Genomic DNA, 12,297 nt, shown 5'->3' with positions numbered 1-12,297 from the left:
GGATAGGTGAGGATCAGAGAGGATAGGTGATAATTAATCGTTAGGGTTTGACTAATGGGGCCCACTTTGATCATCAGAATGGGGGTTTCAAGTGTCCCTTTTTGGCTGACTTAGATGTCCATTATGAATACTGCTGTTCAATTCGTGCATTACAGGATTGCTTGAGGTATCCAAGGGCTGCACTGCACTTTTTTCTGCAGTTCTAAGAGTATTAATGGAGTGACAGCAGGCTCAAGTCCTGCAGGAACTCATGGGAACGAAGTTCCTGCACTTTTACCACAGCAGGAACGCAGTTCCCATTAGCAGGAGTCCTGCAGGACCAGCCCTTAAAGGGTTACTCCGCCCCTAGACATGTTATCCCCTATCCAAAGGATAAGGGATAAGATGTCTGATTGCGGGGGTCCCCGCGATCTTGGCTGCGGAACCCCAGACATCCGGTGCACGGAGCGAACTTCGCTCTATGCAGGATGACTGGTGATGCAGGGCAGAGACTCGTGATGTCACAGTAATGCCCCCTCAATGCAATTGAGGGGCCGTGACTGTGACGTCATGAGCCTCAACCCAACGCTTCACCCAACGCTCTAAATGAATGCCTGGAGCAACAGGAAGAACATGGGGGTCCCCAGCGGCGGGTACCCCCGGATCAGACATCTTATCCCCTATCCTTTGGATAGGTATTAAGATGTCTAGTACCCCTTAAAGTGGAAATCTAAGGTGAGTTCACACACTTTTTTCCCCAGGACTTGACCCCTGAGTGACAGTGTGCATACATGATTTCCACTCTATTGAAACCGGGGCACTCAGGACACCCACTCTTGTGATCAGTAAGCTTACGGCAGTTCGGACCCCACGATCACTTATCACTTATGCTATAGATGTGTGTTAAGTTGTTATCTTGGAATGATAAAAAGTAAGTAATCAAAATGGCAAGAAAATATAAGCTATATTGATGTGATATTGCTCTTGTTTTGATTTCAAATGAAAGGGGTATTCCAGTTTTTTTTTTATTTGACTATGCTACAGGGGCTCTAAATTGAGTGTAGTTCATAATATAGTGTCTGTACCTGTATTTGATGGCTGTTCTTGCATTCTTATGTGATCTTTTCTCCAATGTTTATGTTTAGCAGCATACAAAATTTGTGGTGCCTGAGGTTTTCTCAGGTTGCAGTGCAACCGAGACATTACATAACTAGTAAGGTATGAAAGGGAGCCTGTCTGCTTCAATTGGGGGAGCAACCACTGGTTGGCCAGAAGATCATTCTCTACTGGGCTGCAGGGAATTGTAGTTTCATGAACAGCATGCATAGCTCAGCTGTGCTGCAACGGGTGAGGTGACTGATGTATGGAAGAGAGAAAAGTATCCTCACACTTACAAACAAGAGATCCTGGGACTTGTAGTTGGAGGGAGGGAATGTCAACAGAAAATAGCCATTTTACATAAAGAAAGCAGCAGTGTTATGATGGACTCAACACAACCATTTAGCCCTAGGACAAGCACAGATCCTTCTTAAGCATGTCCATTACTGACTGGCAGGTAAGTACTAAATCCACCCCTTTAAGTTGACATATAACATACTGTGCATCACAAAAAGATATAATTTTAACTTCCACAAAAAAGATGATAAAAGTTTCTCAGAATGCATTATGCACCTAAAAATGTGTAATAAATAAAAAATGCTTGGCCCACAACTACATGGATAGAAAAATGTATGGATGTTAGAAGGTGGTAATAAAAAAGCAAAAATTATCACTGTGTATGAAAGGTTAAAATTCGGCCAGTGATTGATCATTTTAGAGCCAACGTTTCCCAAGAATACCCGAGAACAGCATTTACATACACAAATCTCTAATACATTTTCGGAATTTAGAGTGTATGGCTTTGGTTGCACAAGCTAGTCACAACATATGATAAACTGATAATGCAGGTACATATAGCAGTCGACACAATCAATCCACACCGGAATCACTGCAATTAGGAAGCACTGAGCTTCATGAACAACAGATGGGAGGGGTGGAATCCCTTTTGAGCAGTGCCAAGAGCCCACACGGTCACATGGGTTATTTTCGTACTCAGGAGAAATTGTGTGAAACTTTTTGAGGTGCTAGTTCTTATTCTTCTGGATTCATTTTCACTTAGAAGGCATCATCCTCTTCATCCTATCTCACAATTCAAATAAGCTACATTGACCTCTAGCCTACCAGTACTTCCCAAATAAGCAAGCCACTTCTTCCGACAGCCCACCAACAAGCCTAATAGTCTCAAAGGCCAATGGCAAGTTTTCCAGATCCCTTACATGGGCCAAGCAGCAATTCCCTCAGTCAGATCATTGTATGTTCCCCAGGAACATTCTTCAGATATTTCTTGTAGATGGTATGACGGCATCTCTTGCATATGGGTCCTTCAAAATCACACTAGTTAACCCATTATGTAGCATCTCTATAGGCTCTTCATCCTTAACTCCTGTGTCCAGCCTAACACCTCTCTTCTAATGAACAAACCACCACAGTCACCAGTTCACCAACAGGTCAGTGATGGACAATAGTCTCACAGGCTAACTGCATGCCTTCAAGGCACCTCATGCAGATTATGCTCAATCTGTCCTTTGGTGCCAAACCACTCCTTTTTATTTACTCCTGTCTACCCCTTCTATCTATGTTTTGTTCCAGTGTTCCAGTATTGCAATCCACACTTCAAGCTTCTTCTGGGCCCATGTTAACATTGGCACTTCTTCTTCTTTACCTTGGCCTGCTAATCTAAATAACCAAAGACCTCATGAAGCGCAGCCAGTGCTTATCTCATCATCACATTAAAATAGTTTTAAATACCTATATAAATGACATTTAACTACCATGTACCAATCCACCAATATAGTGAAGCAGAGTCTTAAATTAAAACACAATAGGGAGGAATTTATTATTGATGCAGTGGTGTATTTTGCTTTAGATTGTTGCAAATTTTTTCGCAGCATGCAAACTGCTTAAAAATGTGCAATATTTTAGAAATGTATGCAACTCATGATCACTTTTGCTTTTTCACAGAATCTATATGATTATTTTCATCACGTTGTGACGCCACCCAGTACTATCAGGGGCGCAGACCATGAAATAACTGATGCATACAACTTATGATAAATTACACGCTGGGAAAACCAGTCTATCAATAGCTTTAGCAACATATGTGTAACACAAGAACCTAAGCAAATGATAAATTCCCCCCAAAGTCTTTGTGTCTTAATGACTGCGTTCTTTATATGCTTATCTTTTAGAATACAAAGAGTCAGGTAGGTTGAAATCCATCACTGGAGGACAGTAAGCAGAGACCACTGACAATAATCCAATTTGCATGGGTAGCTTTAGATCTATACTCCATAAATGGGGAGCATAGTGTCTCAATGGTTAGGCCTGTTTACCTGCAGCAATAGGGCAATATCTACATAGAGTTGTACATGGAGTTGTATGATGTCAATTTCTATACAGTAATATAAAAAGAGTAAAATAATTGTGAAGGATGCATTTTTATATGTTGTAAATGTACTGAGGTAATAGACATTCTAAGTGGCCTTTCATTCTGCAGCCAATCTGGTCAATTTAGGTTATCGGGATTAGTTGTTGGTAGTGGAATTACATGAGTTAATAAAGAACATTTACCTAAGGTTATGTTCACACAGTGTCATTCCAGGCATATTTATTTTAAATGGAAAAGTGGTTGTCTGTGTATGGGAAAGTGGTTGTCTGTGCAAACAGCATATAAAAAGTGATTATATATTTTTGCATCTGTAAAGATGTAAGTTACTTATTTATGAACACCTTTTTTTATGTGCTTGGTTTTTGTAATGGTGTATGGGGGAAGCACAGGAGAATTGCAAATGAGGTGAGAATGCAGGTGGTGGTCTTGAGAAGAAAGGAGATTACGTGAGGCGCGGTATCGGGAGATCAGTTCAGAAATGTATGGGGATTGTGGAAGGCCTTGTGGGCTGTGGTTAGCAGTTTAAACTGAATTTGTTGGGCAATAGGTAGCCAGTAGAGATGGGCAAATTTTTCAAAAATTAGATTTTGCAAATTTTCCGAAAAAATTTGGTTTGATTCAAATATATTTGCAGCGAATTGCTATTAAAAATGTCTATTTCCGGGCTACAGAGAGCTTTTACACTTACTGCCCCCTAATAGCTTTAACCAGAAAAAAAAAAAAAAACAAAGAACTGTGGAGTGAGTATATTTTTAACTTTTTTTTTGAGTAATATGCCCCAGTACGGTACCACCAGAAATAAGCGTAACAATCTAGTGCGTAAGTCTTTTAGTGCTTTTACACTAACTGCCCCCTATTAGCTTTAACCAGAAAAAAAAAAGTAGAACTGTGGAGTGCTTATATTTTTCACTTTTTTACAGTAATACACTCCAGTACGGTTGCAACAGAAAAAAGTGTACTCTCTCTCTCTCTCTCTCTCTCTCTCTCTCTCTCTCTCTCTCTCTCTCTCTCTCTCTCTCTCTCTCTCTCTCTGAACTGTCCCTGCCTGCACTATGGTTGCTTGCAGTCTTTGAATGGGGAGTGCTTCCTGTGAGGATCTCAATTGGCAGACTATGAAACGACTTCTAAACTCTCCCTGCCTGCCTGCAGTGATGCGGGCTTGAGGTCAATGGATTTCCCCTTTGCTGATCTATATTGTCAGTAAAGCTGATTAGTGATCACTCAGTGTCTGCTCTCTCTCTCTCTCTCTCTCTCTCTCTCTCTCTCTCTAGCCAGAACAAATGCGGGCTTGAAGTGAATGGATTTGGCGATGTAAAGATCTGTATTGTTAGTAACGGTGATTGGTGCGCACACACAGTCTCTGCTCTCTCAGCAAAACGGGAAATGCCCGTCTTCGGCAATGGCTGCCGAATATATAGGGCTGTGACATCACAGGGCTGGCTGCTGATTCAGGGTGATCCTGCCTACCCACCTTCCCGCCTTCCTTGCCCCATGTCCTCACACATGTAACCGCCATTTTAGCCTCGGCCCACACAAAATGTAGTGAAGCGATTCGTTACCATGAAGTGCAAGGATATTCAGATTCATTCAGAATCAAATTTTTCATGAAATTCAGAACAAATTCGACTTCATCAGCTTCGATTCGGCCATCTCTAGTAGCCAGTAAAGAGATTGACAAAGAGGGGAGGCAAGGGAGAAATGAGGAGAGAGACGGATTAGTAGGGTAGCCGAGTTGAGGATAGGTTGGAGGGGAGCAAGAGTGTTTTTAGGAAGGCCAGAGAGGAGGATTTTGCAGTAGTCCAGGAGGGAGATGATGTCCAAGGTAACCCCAAAATTTATTTCATACCCCAGAGAAGAATCCTGACCCCTCCATACTAATAATAATAATAATAATAATAATAATAAAAATAGACACACCGAGGCACATTGTGGGGTAGCACAAGATATAACTAGAGGGGATACAATTTAATTTCATCTCCCAAAATTACTCCATAGCTACAAAAGTAGTGGAATGATAACAAGTCTGACATATGCAATTTATCTAAGCTAACTTAACACCAACTTACAAAAATTATTGCAACAGACGTCATCTCAAGGTACAAAACAGAATTTCCCGGCATTTGGGCGTTTTTTGTGGTGTTTTTTTTTTGTTTTTTTTCTGGCATTTTTACCTTTGTTTGGAAATTTTTTTTTTTTTTTTTTTTGTCTGCTTGGCAATGTTTCCCTGTGGGTGTTTTTTTCTTTTCTTTTTTTTTTTAATTTCTTTTTTTATGGCTACCCCACAAAAAAAAAGGAAAAAAAAAAAAGATCCAGGAGAGATGCAGTAGGGATGCCGGAATTTGCAGGGAACTATATTTATATTTTTTAAAACATAATTTTTTTTTTATTTTAAAGCAGGGAATTTTTTTTAGGAGCGAGCAGGGACCGGAGCCATGTCTGGTATTAACATTGGAAACCATGGTAAGATAATGTATGAATGGAAATGATAGCTTGGACCATGAATGAATGAAGAATGAATAAAGGATGACTGATGAATGACTGATTGATTTGTTTGCTTTGTGTTATTCACGTTTAATATGCATCTTTTTTTTTTAACATCTTTATTTATATATAGTTTGTTTTACTATGCATGTTAATGTACGGTATTAATGATTCTTAGGCTAAACATTTTTTTCCAGGTTTTTTTCCTATATTTTTTTTTACAATATGTGAGTATATTTTTATATTTTGCGCTAACATTCTTTCCTTTCAGTATTTCAAATTCTAGCGCCAAAAACTGTGCAGGATAAAGTATGTTAACTAGATGCAAATAGGTCAATTGACGGATTGCAAACTAATTGAATTGAGCCCCCCAACATTCTAAAGCCAATTACGTTGCTGTCAGACCAATTTGCATCTAGATGACATATTCTCTCCTGTACAGTTTTTGGGGCTAGAATTAGAAATACTGAAAGGAAAGAATGTTAGTGCAATATATACTGAACCCAAAAATGAAGAGAAATGCCAAGTTAATATGGCATTTTGTAAATCCCTATTAAATTGCAGCTAACATCTGGCCATGCAGCAGATTTGTCATTTTTTAGGGCATTTTTGCAGACAGCCTAGCCTTAAAGTAATTTCTTTTTGATCTTGTTTTTCCTTACATGCAACATATTTATCATATACGGTAATTGCAGGTAGGTTGATAAATTTGGCGCATGTAAGAAAAAAAAAACTTTTTGAGGCTAGGTTTCCACACAGGTTTTTCTGCCATTTTTTTTTAGGAAAACTGTCACTGCAGTTTTTTAGCCAAAGTCAGAAGTGGATCCAGTAGGAAGAAGTATAAATCCTTCCTTTATATTCCCCATTTCTTATTAATACACTTATGACTTTGGCTCAGAAACTGCAGTGGCAGTTAAAAAAATATATATATATGAATAAATAAATAAATAAACTCCAGAAAAAAACCTGTGTGGAAACCTAGCCTTAAAGGGGGAGGTTTATCAAAACCTGTGTAGGGGAAAAGTTGCCCATAGCAACCAATCAGCTTGCTTCTTTCATTTTTAACAAGGCCTCTGCAAAATGAAAGAAGCAATCTGATTGGTTGCTATGGGCAACTGGGCAACTTTTCCTTTGCACAGGTTTTTCATTTTTAGCTTTTTTCTTACAGCCAAAAGTCGCAAAGAAAGTACTTAGGCACACATATGACATTTCATGTGCCAAATATGAGCAATAAAAAAAAAAACTTCCAAAGACAATAATAAATCTTCTCCATAATCTTTATTGATATCCAAGAAAACAAACAAAAAAATAAATAAAATACAGTGTTTTAAATAGAGACAAGCAGCAATCTATAATGGACATTCCTGATTACATATCATATGAGCTGCACCACTAAGACCGGATTCACATGGCAGAATTTTTCATGCAGAATTCAGCGCAGAAATTCTGCCGGCCTAAGGTTTTGTTCACATGCTAGAATGTCTGCATTGAATTCTGCATTAAAATTCAGCATGCATTTATAGCCAATTCACTTCAATGAAATTCCTGCAGTGGAAATTCTGTAGCAGAATTTCTGCTCTGTGAATGGGACAGCGGAATCCCGTTGAAGTGTATTGGCTATAAATTCATGCATAATTTTCATGCTGAATTCAATGCAGAATTTCTGCTGTGTGAATCCAGCCTTAGGCCGGAAGTATATTGGCTATAAATTAATGCAGAATTTTCATGCATAATTCCATGCAGAAATGTTAACATTTAAACATAGCCTTAGGGTACATTCACACAAGCAGATTTTTGCAGTGGATTTCGCTGCGGATCTGCTGCTGAAGGACCCTCTGTATTCTGCCTTCACATGTGCCTGCTCGTAGCGGCAATACACCGCTACATGCAGACACACTGAAGTGATGTGTGAGTCACCGCACACATCGCGGCCGCTCCACCTGCTCAATGAGCTAGGCCGAGAGCTGCCGCAAAGTGCGAGTATAATGCGCATGCGCGCGGTGACTCGCACATCACACTGTGTCTGCTCGTATCGGCGTATTGCTACTCCGAGCAGGCACATGTAAAGGCAGAATACAGAGGGTCCTTCAATGGCAGATCTGCAGAGTAAAATACGCTGCAACTCTGCTCATGTGAACGTACTCTTAGGGTACGTTCACACGGGCGGATTACCTGCAGAATTTCCACAGGATATTTGCTGCTGAAAATCCGCAGCAGATTTTTGCTACCACTGACTTCAATGGGTCCAAAGGGAATTCTGCAAATCTGCCTCTATTGCAGATTCTCTGATGACCCATTGAAGTCAATGGTAGCGAAATCTGCTGCGGATAATCCGCATTAAATACGCTGCAGATACTCGGCAGGTAATCTGCCCATGTGAACATACCCTTAGGGCCCATTGACATGTGCATATTTTTTCTGCAGATCTGCTGCAGATTTGCTGCTGCAGAATTTTCTGCCCATTGACTTCAATGGGTAGGAAAATCAACTACAGAAAATCTGCAGCAGATCTGCAGCAGAAAATGCACGTGTGAATGGGCCCTTTGGCCAGATTTACATGGCAGAATTTCTGCGCTGAATTCTGCATGAAAATTCTGCATGAATTTATAGCCCATTCATTTCAATAGAATTCCTGTAGCAGAAATTCTGCACCAAAAATTCTGCTGTGTGAATGGGACAGCGGAATCCCATTGAAATGTATTGGCTATAAATTCATGTAGAATTTTCATGCAGAATTCAGTGCAGAAATTCTGCCGTGTGAAACCGGCCTAAGGGTACATTCACACGAGCAGATTTACAGCGTATTTTACACTGCGGATCCGCTGGTGAAGGCCCGCTCTATGCTGTCTTTACATGTGCCTGCTCGTAGTGGCAATACGTCGCTACGAGCAGACACCCTGCAGTGATGTGCGCGGCGTACTCGCACATCGCGGCCACTCTCCCTGCTCTGAGCAAGGCAGAGACCTCCCACGATATGCGAGTATACTGCGACTCACACATCGCAGTGTGTCTGCTCGAGCGAAATCCGCTGCAAAAATCCGCTAGTGTGAACGTACCCTTATGTCGCGTTCACATGGTGGAAATTCTGCATATCTGCATCAATTGTTTGTGCAGATTAACCAAAGCATTTACGCATTTGCGGAATTTATGCAGAATTTGTGCAGAAATGTCTGCACCGATTCCTTGCAAATTCTGCAGGATACCTCAATCCACTTTAAAAGCTGTGTACCTAGTGTTAATAAACATGCAAAACCAGTCCCTTTTTGGCCAGACTGGTCACATGTTCTGACCCAGACTTGACATAGCTAAAAGCACACTGAGCCACTATGTCCTGAACAGTACAAGGTGCATGCAGCTCTGTGTTTACTTACCTCAGTACTCTCCAGCTTCACCAAACATCAGTACAATATACCACCGTACGACAGAGGATGAGATTGAAAAGGTACCTGTGTAAATGTTTATTTAACTTTATAGTGTTGTTTTTACTCTGTGTTAAACAACTCCATGCATTTCTATGCTTTCATGCTTGTTTATTCTTTGCTATGTCCCATGGCACGTGTCCAGCCTGTAGTCACAAAGCATGTGTGTGTTTGCTACTCCCTTTTCATATAAAAAAAAAGGCATGCTTGTGTTTTTACTGTTAAAACTCAACTATGTTTTTGGTTTTAAAAATACTTTTGTATTTCCTAAATAAAGATAGAAAAGTACCCCTGTCCTTGGATCAAAGATGCCCCTGTATACTCTAGTAGGCTCAAACGTGCTGATGCCTGGATGTTGGTAGCTCAGGCCCTAATAGAGGACTACGATAACCTTGCTGACGCTGAGCAGGAGTCACTTAGTAATTTGTATTTTTTATTTATTTTTTTGTAATTTAATTTGCTCAAATTTTGATATGTAAAGACACTTTTTTTGTTCCAGGATGTTTTTTGATCCATGACTAACAAATGTGATTAGCTTTCGCCATGTCTGTGTCTTGTGCATGTAAATTAAATTTTTTATGTTAGTTAATTTTCCCATTACAGTGAAAGACATCCAGAAGCAGTGGCGTTCTGCTAAAGATTATTTCGTCAAGGGTCTTAGCAAGTGGAAGCTGACTGGGTCCTCCGCAGTTGAGGAACATCGTATTCCATACTTTAACCAGCTACAGTTTTTGCATCCCACCTGCTGCCTCAGACAGTATGTTACACCTGTTTAGGACTCATATATGGTGTTCCAGTCTTTGTTTTGAGTAGACTTTTGAAGCAATCCTTGACCTATTTTTTTTCTTTTCTTTACAGGCCCAGTGGCGATTTTGCTTCACCAAGTGGGTGAGGGCCACAGCGGAACCAACCGCAGATATGGCAGAGGAGGAAGAAGGCCCATCTGCTGGTTGGGTGATCCTTGATTGGATCCTGTGGGAAGCCCCCCACTCACTGCTCCATCCAGCCCCCCTGCTACTGCCGGTACCACCAGTGCAGCTTCTGGCAGGGACTCTGACCGTGGACCCTACCTCCCTCCTTCCCCACCCACCTGTCCTCCCCCAACTCAGCAGAGATGAAGAACCTTCCACATAACAGATAGACAGCTTGAGGTTGAGTCCCAAGCCCTATCTTTTATGCAGAGGGTAGGCAGCAATGACGTCAGTGCTTACTTCGGCCAACAGATGGGATGCTTATGCTGCCAGATCCCTCTCGTTTACCAATATTATTTTACAGCATACTGTCAAGTTGTGGTGACATCCTCTGTCTCCAATGATCCCTTTCCCCTCCATAGATGTTATGATTTCTATTTACAAAATTCCATTTCCCGTGGCCTCGGTCAGTGGGACAGTGTTGATGATAAGATATTTACTGGTTTGTACCTGCTTCATGGCCACAATATGTCAATCAACATCATCAGCTTATCTTATTGGTACACACAAAACTTTACACCAAGCCAGTTGCCTGCCTGCTGTTTCAGGCATGAACAGCCATGCTGTAGCTAAAAGCATGCACTCAGCGCCTCACTATTCTTGTTGTGAGCTTGCTAGGGATAACAAAATATAAAACACACAGTGAGATATTGTAGCCAAAAAGTTGGAAAGATACCATTAAACATAAAACAAACAGTGCCCCAACTTTGTCCCAAAAACGGAACACTAGCAGGAGAATTTACTACACAGGAGTGTTTTGGGTTTAGAATGGCTTTTCAGGACCATGGAGAGTGTATTTTGGTTTAAAGGTGTGTTTAAAGCCCTCACAAATATTGCCCTGTTTTAAATCTAACAATCTTAGAGGATGCCTGGTATATGAGATTGACTCACACACTGTAAAACACACCATGGTCTCATTTTCAACATACATTGTTAATTTAAAAATGTTGTTAGCAATTTGTCTTAGGCTGCATTCACATCTCGTTTTTCACACATGGGCACCGGATCCGACTGGGGGAGGGGCAAACCGGGCGCTTCCGTACCCTAGCTGGATCAGCCCGTGACTCCATTTACTTTAATGAGCCGACCGGAGTCAAACGGTGACTCCGGTCAGCTCAGTTTTGACCCGTATGCATGTCATGATCACACCCTATCGGTCCAGCCAAGACGCTAGAGAGAGTGTGATGGTGCAAGGGTTAAAGCCGCCAGACCTCTGGGTATCCACTACTAGTCCCAGCAAGTCACCAAATTAACCCTCAGATAAACGTGTTTCACCCGAGCTGCCTTCAGAAAGGTGAACTCATATATTTAGAGATCAAAGACCAGAGCTGATCAATTAAACATTTAATCTGATAAAAGGTATCACAGTGCTGACTATATAAAAATACAGAAACAAATGACATACAGGTACAAAAATATATAAAAGAGTTTAGCAAGTTCAGAAAGCAAAAATGAAGTTCTTACAGCGTAATAGTATAGCAGTCTATGGGAGTGAGTCTACAGCTGTCCTTAGGATGGTCTTGTCAGCTTGGGGCACAGATCTTAACACCCTCACTCTAGCATTGTTAAATATTATATATCTCCTTTTTGGAGGGACTCCATTCCCCCCTCCCCTCTGATCCCACCAGGGGGGCATCTCTCTTCCTGGCCCTCTTATCTGGTTGATTATATGATGGGACCAGCGTGCAGGACTTCAAAGACGATGTAAACATACAGCCAGACCTCCCCAATAAACTGCAATACACAAAAGACACAGGATACACCGTCTGAATGACCCCTCACCCCCCAGGTCTTAGTTTATACACAGATGCAATAATAAAACACATGTATGATTTAATACTGTGCGGACAATGCGGTTTCCTGACCGGACCTAAAACCGTAGTATACGGGTCAAAACTGAGCTGACCGGAGTCACCGTTTGACTCCGGTCGGCTCATTTTAGTAAATGGAGTCACGGGCT

Source organism: Hyla sarda, chromosome 2 (genome assembly GCF_029499605.1).
Source record: "Hyla sarda isolate aHylSar1 chromosome 2, aHylSar1.hap1, whole genome shotgun sequence".
NCBI lineage: Eukaryota > Metazoa > Chordata > Amphibia > Anura > Hylidae > Hyla > Hyla sarda.
Note: the sequence above shows the minus strand (reverse complement) of the source record.